General features: G+C 34.3%; 1 pseudogene across 1 annotated transcript; it reads right to left on the bottom strand.

The window, feature by feature from the left end:
- Positions 1-2,629: 2,629 nt before the first annotated feature.
- Positions 2,630-3,792, bottom strand: LOC149204695 (glutathione S-transferase U18-like; annotated as a pseudogene). The gene is made up of 2 exons (XR_016251796.1): positions 3,393-3,792; positions 2,630-3,242 (listed from the first exon to the last, which is right to left on the bottom strand). The product of XR_016251796.1 is annotated as a glutathione S-transferase U18-like (transcript).
- Between the last annotated feature and the right edge of the window lie 3,371 nt (positions 3,793-7,163).

Raw genomic sequence — 7,163 nt, forward strand, 5'->3', positions numbered from 1 at the left:
TTATTTAACTATATAAATAATGAGCGACCGGAAACTTTCGCAACACTAAGCCACTTGTAAATATTTAAAAATTGATCAAATCAAACATATCCAAAGTTGTTAACAATCAATTTCCACCAAATTTTTGCGTCTGATATCAATCACCAAAGGATTTTCACCCCAATTACCTAATTCAATATCTATAACAATTTTTTTATATATGTGAACATATTAGGTTGGTTATATATATATTCATGATTATTTAGTGGTACATGAGGTTTCATCCCTTGGAACTGTGTCTTGTGTGCATCTTTCTAGCATTTTTGGAGTATCTACCTATTCATCACTCTTATCATCAATACATTTGAAACCTCAATGACCTGCTTCCATGGAAGCAGAATTCACATTTTATTCTTTCACTATCACTCCTTTGGTACGACATCTTCTTTCTTCTATGCTACTCCTTCCTATGCTACTGCCTTATGGCATTTCCATTGCAACATGTGGTGCAATTCCTAATAGTAACATTTTAAATGGGTCAAAAGATGTTACAACACTCCCTTTCGTCATGGATGGGTTAAGACAAATAGATTGTAGTGTCCCCTTGAGGGTGACAAATCCATGATAGAGGCACAATTTTGTAGCATGATACAAAATTCAAAATCTTGAGACTGTTGTCAACACTAAGGTGTCCACGCCAATATTCCAAACTCTTATTTTTTTCCAACACATAGTCTCGCATTCCCCCCAACTTGCACAACACATGGAAATGTACCCCCTTTTATGCTTGACAACCCTAAGTTCCATTTTCTTGAGTTGTAACCTCTCTCCTCTTTTCTCTAACATGTTTTACAATAGTGATATATTTTATTAATTAGTTTTTATTTATATATTACACTACAATCTCTGTGGTATTTCATCCTCGTAGGCTCTGCAACCCAAATATATAACATGAAATTCAAACCAAATCATATCAGTTTAGTGGCATAATCATCACATAGAGAACATTTACATTTACAACTTTTGGATCAACATGGGGGTATTACAAACAAAGAGACTATGGTTGAGTTTAGAAAATAAACTGAGACTAGGTGCAATTGTATAAAGTCAAAGACTAATTGATTGGATGTGTTGTAAAAGTTAACTTTTATGGATCAATACATGGAGCATTAATATGGACATACAACAAGGGGTTCGATTCCTCGGTGCCGTAGAGTTTAGTTATTATGAATGGAATTCTGTAAAACCTGAGCAGAGCTCCCTTAAGAGTTGGAGTAAGTCTTTCGGGTGACTATCTCTATCGAGTCAATTACTATATCACGGAAGATCCAATATTTAAGAATGGTATCTAAGATGACTGGAAAAGTTGAAACAAGACCAGATAGGATTCATTCATTATGGGCAAATCCATAACTTTCGGAGATCGAATCGATCATCAGTTCCCAACCATGGGGTGAATGAAACCCAATACATAGATCAGTTGCTAAAAGAATTAGAAAAGCTTTCATTGTATCGCTCAATTCATTGTATACCTTTTGATCATATAGGGTGCTCGGAAATGGTCGAAATAGTGAAATAGGAGGATCGCTATGACTAACCCCGTCACTTTCACATTGACTAGGATCTCGCTTAAGAAGCAATGACCTCTTTCTTTCCTTACAACCTAACTATTCATATAAGGAAAGGGCTAACCACCCTGCTATGGGGCATTAAATGCCCACCTAGCTGCAAGCTTGATAGCCATATAAAACAGAGTGGGGACGGAGTGTTCGGAAAGGCACCGCGCACATCTGTTTTATATGGCTATCGAGCTTGCAGATAAGTGGGCATTTAATGCCCGATAGCAGGCTCGTTAGCCCTTGCCTTCATATAAACATTAGTACTTCGAAGTACTTATCTAATTAAAGCAAAGTAAATAAAAAGTGAACTAATTTCTTCCGTCGGGTGATACACCCTGAATGGCTACCTACTTCCAGGAACCCTACCTGAGATAGAGGCACCCTGCATTTGGAAATATTCAAGATATTCAGATTGAAATAAAATACTAACATATATGTTTTAAGTTTTTGGTTGTGACAAAATTGTAGTAATGAACATGCTACAAAATAGTGGAACCAACATAGTACAAACATCTTAAGTCTCATAGAGACTAATTAGGTAACCTCAATAAATTTTATTAGTACTAATTGAATTTCATTGGTTTAACAATCCTTCAGTGTCATATAAATTTGAATAATACAAATTAATTTAAAAATACAAATTATAATATAAATAATTTTCTTTATTATTATTATTTTTTTTTATGTAAATTAATTTAAAGTCTAAGAATGTTATTAAGTTATTACAACTTTTTCCCAGCAATACCACCACTATCATCATTCTCATTCTCATGGTTATAGTAGATGTTTTGTGATTTTATGCAACCTTTTATCCTAGCTGTAAAAGATCTTTCCAATAAAAAGGGTGACTGCATTTCATTCTGATTACTATTATCAACCGTTCGATTGCAATATGGTTTGTATTATATTCGTAATCAACGCAAACTGAAGAACGAAGTGCAATTGAAAGCAACGCTTGCATTTCATTATGGTTTCTTTTACAATGGTAATCAACGCACATTGAACAGGGTAATGCCAGCTACAGTGTCGGAGAGATTCACCAAAAACTTTTTCAGAATAAATCAAAGCATAGTGAACAGAGGAATACTAGGTATAGCACCGGCGAGATTCAGCAAAACATTATTCAGGCAAACAGCTAGTCTTCAAGATTTCAGGAGCTGAATCTCACCAAATTAATCAAAAACCGAAGACTACCAATAACACCCATCTTAAATATAATCTATCTATCTCTGTCGTCATTTTATAAGGAAGGCATGGTTTGCCCTAATTGGCAGTAGGTGGAGATATCATACTGGCTCTCCAAGCGCAGAAATATTCCGCGTGCTTGACGGGATCGGGCATCACTTCTTTCACTCCATCAGATTCGCAGAATCGGTCCATCCATGCGGTCAACAACGGCATTTTCTTTGGATCTATTAAAATGGTATTGGTAGCCTTCTCGAGGGATTTAATAAGCGTCGACATACCACCCAACGCGATGTCAATCAAGCCGATCTCATCCCCTCCAAAATACGCTTTTCCTGCGAAGCAGCGGTTGGTTCGCAGAGCTTCCTCTATCAAATGAAAGTTTGTAACAATATCTTCCACTGCTTTCTGTAGCTGCTCGCCTTGGCCAAAGGTAGCTGCTCGCAGATATGGAAAAAGCTGAGCGCACACATAACAATCATGAGGATATTGGTGACTAAATACTTAAAACATAATTGGAATTTTGGAAGACATAACTTTTCAAGATACGAATGCCAAATAAAAATGAGATATGAATCCAGGTGATTTCTAATGAATGAATTAAATTACCTTATCGTCTATAAACGCAGCCCAAAAGCGAGCAATGGCTCGGTCATATGGATCTTTGGTCACAAGATTCGGCGCCTTATTGTTCCATGCCTCCTCGATGTATTGCACAATAATCATGGATTCACAAACAGGCTTTCCATTGTGGACAAGCACTGGAATCTGCTTATAAACAGGGTTTGATTGCAGCAGCAGCTCACTCTTAGTTTTCAGATCCTCTTAGGGTGCATGAAATGCTCTTGGATGAACTCGTAATCGATACCTTTAAGAGCCAGTGCTATGCGAACCCGCACCACGAAGGGACTCATAGTCGCACCTAACAGCTTCACTTGTCCCTTTTCTCCCTCCGTCGCCATTGCACTGAAAATGTAAATTGAATGATTTGTTTTTGTGTCTCTTCTGAGTTTTATGTATCTGGTGCCTCTTCATTCTCGGATATGTTATATATATATATATATATAGGCATCGCAGCACCCGGAGTCCCTACCTTGTACGAAAACTAGTTTCTACCTGAGTTCAGACGAGTCGTACACCGACTAAAAATTTCAATAAAGTATAATAAACCAGAGAGCGCAGACGTAATGCATGACTTCAGTTTATCTTCCATTCCTTCCGATGTTTCTCAATCAATTTTGAATCCAATTTTTAGCGTTTGACTTGACTGTATGCTTTTATTACTTGAATTTTCTCTTTTATTCGAGGTCAAATCTGGCTGGCTGTGGTTGTTAGTATTGTCTCATTGCTTGCGTCACAATGTGTTGGACTTGTGGCCATTGTGAGGCCATGTCAAAAGGGTTCGGATCATCTAAATAATAATGATGGGCATTTATATAAAAATGAAATATTTGATGATGATTTGGATCATCTAAATAATAATGATGGGCATTTATATAAAAATGAAATATTTGATGATGATTTGGATCATCTAAATAATAATGATGGGCATTTATATAAAAATGAAATATTTGATGATGATGATGATGGTGATGGTGATGGTGATGGTGATGGTGATGGTGTCAAATCTGGCTGGCTGTGGTTGTTAGTATTGTCTCATGGCTTGCGTCACAATGTGTTGGACTTGTGGCCATTGTGAGGCCATGTCAAAAGGGTTCGGATCATCTAAATAATAATGATGGGCATTTATATAAAAATGAGGTTCGGATCATCTAAATAATAATGATGGGCATTTATATAAAAATGAAATATTTGATGATCATTTGGATCATCTAAATAATAATGATGGGCATTTATATAAAATGAAATATTTGATGATGATGATGATGATGATGATGATAAACTATTATTTATATATAAATTATTAAGGATTATAAAGGCATATATATTTTATTTTTCTTGATTTGAATTTATAACCTAAAAAAATAAAGTATATCTCTTAAAAATATATGAATTATTTTTATTACAAAGATATCTCCAAGAAACAAATGGTTTTTGAATTTTTTTTTTTATGAATATTTAATAAGATTACATATATTTTTTAAAATACATATTCACCTAATAAAAATGAGATAAGATAAAAGAAAATAATAGTCTAAAATATATGGATGAAAAAACTATAAAATGAATTATATTTTCTAATTTGATTTTGAATTATATTTTCTAATTTGATTTTGCTAAAAACATTAGAAAATATGAAAAAAAAAGGAAGAAAATTTTATTTAAAGGTTAAAAGTGTACTAATAGGCAGTTCAACACATGACTAAGAGAACACATGACTAAGAGGACACTGCAATTACTATAGGCATAATTCTAAAGGATGTTATAATGTAAACAAAGAGTGAATACATATCATATCTTGCAAAGGAAGATTTAATGCAACATATCAAAACATAGAATATGATTGTTTAGAAAGTCAAAATGAAGGAACCAAAGGAATGTCTTAAACATGTTTTATAATCCATTAGCAATACAAATTATAATTAGAGATGATGTAGTTAAAATACAATAAGAGAAAAAATAGAGTATGATGTTTAGAAGGGTATTGCTAAAACATGAAACCTCAAAGATCATTTTTAAAATCAGAAAAACCATACTTGTAAAAGTCATTACCAAAGTTAAGTGTAAGTTTGGTAAGAACTAAAATTTTGTTTTCTTCTAAATTTTTGTCTATCATTGGCCCAATTGCATATAGAGTGTTTTGGTTGCTATGGATCCATAAAGTCATTATGTCAAGACAATGTAAGGTTAATTTTTAGTTTCTAAATTATTGTCATAGAGTTTAACAATGGATGCATGTCAAATATTTGTTACACGAATTATTAAGTGTGAATGAATCTTGAATTGGTAAGTAATTCACATAAGGATTAGGAAATGGAATGTAATGCAACATATAGGAATGAAAATATAACATTATCATTGTCCATCTAGACATTTTGGGCATTACGAGAGGATTTCAATCAATGGTCTAAGACGTATTGATTTGCAGTATTCAACTTGAACATTGTACTCTTTTCTCTCATGTTTTTCTTGTAGTTTCTTCTCCTTTCTCTCAATTGTGCGAGAGGTATAATTGACATCAAGGCAAGGGAGTTCTCCCCTCCTTAAAAAATATAGTGACACGTAAATCTGTTTAGTCTAGTGAAGAAGTGATTCCCCTAGTAGTAGTACCAAGTCTCTAAAGACGTTTATTCTCGGCGATAAATGGTAAGCTAGTATGTGGGAACAATGCATTCCAAATGCCTCTAAAAACCCTCGATTTGTCATTCCTCCTAACTGTTTGGAGGATCACTACAACTGTACACATGATCATTCTTTCATCTACAAATTTATGGGTGGTTGGCCCTCTGAGAAAGATTTGGAATGATGGATTCAACAAACCTCGCAACCCAAGGTTGAAATTGACCTTTGGTTGGGTTCGAAAGGTTTTTTTTACAATTCTTTTTACAGATTTGGAGGATAAAGACAAGATTTTTGAGGGAGGTTGTACTTTTACAACAATGTCGGTCTCTATATCCATTATTGGGAAGTTTTTCTTGACTCAGATAAAGACAAATATTTACCAGAATCTGTTTGGGTAATACTAAATACTCACTTCATGTTGATTTTTATATTCTAAAAAATATGGAAGGTATGGAAAATTCCTTTGGGCATTTTGTAAAAATTTCAGAGGTGAAAGATAGGAGAAAGAACATGTTCTATACCTCCTTATGTGTTTATATGAATATCTGACAACCTTTGCTAGAATATATTGAGTTGGACTACTAGGGAGAAGTTTGGTCTTAGACTTCGAATTATGAGCATGTACCTTTTTGTTGTAGATTTTACCATGAACATGGCCATTTGGTCAAGGATTGTCAATTATGAAAGGAGGACCTAGTTTCTGGTGGAGCCATTAGAGATGATGGCTTTACTAGGGTTACAACACGAAGGAGAACTCAACAAGGGTGTGCTCCTCTAATATATATGCAATTTGGAGATAAAAAATACTTTTTTGACCATTGAGACAATGGCATAAGATCCAAAGCTTTCACATGACACCCCAATGTCTGAGCATGAATAGATATCATTGGGAGATAAATTAAAAGTGAAATATTTTGGATGGAATAGTTAATGAATAAGAGTTTGATTATTTTGATTTAGCTGATATTGAGGAAGTAGTAATGTTGACCAAGAAACCCTTGAAAGAATTGTTGGATGAAGAATGAGTCTTAACTGATCCGTCGAATAATTGGGTAGGGAATGATTTGGGCAAATTAACTAAGGAACATCGTGAGTAGTAGGCCATAGCCTATATTAATTGGAAGACACAACAACGAA

This window comes from Pinus tabuliformis, chromosome 1_2 (assembly GCF_031772625.1).
Source record: "Pinus tabuliformis cultivar Carrire ecotype Pingquan chromosome 1_2, CPIR1, whole genome shotgun sequence".
Taxonomy (NCBI): domain Eukaryota; kingdom Viridiplantae; phylum Streptophyta; class Pinopsida; order Pinales; family Pinaceae; genus Pinus; species Pinus tabuliformis.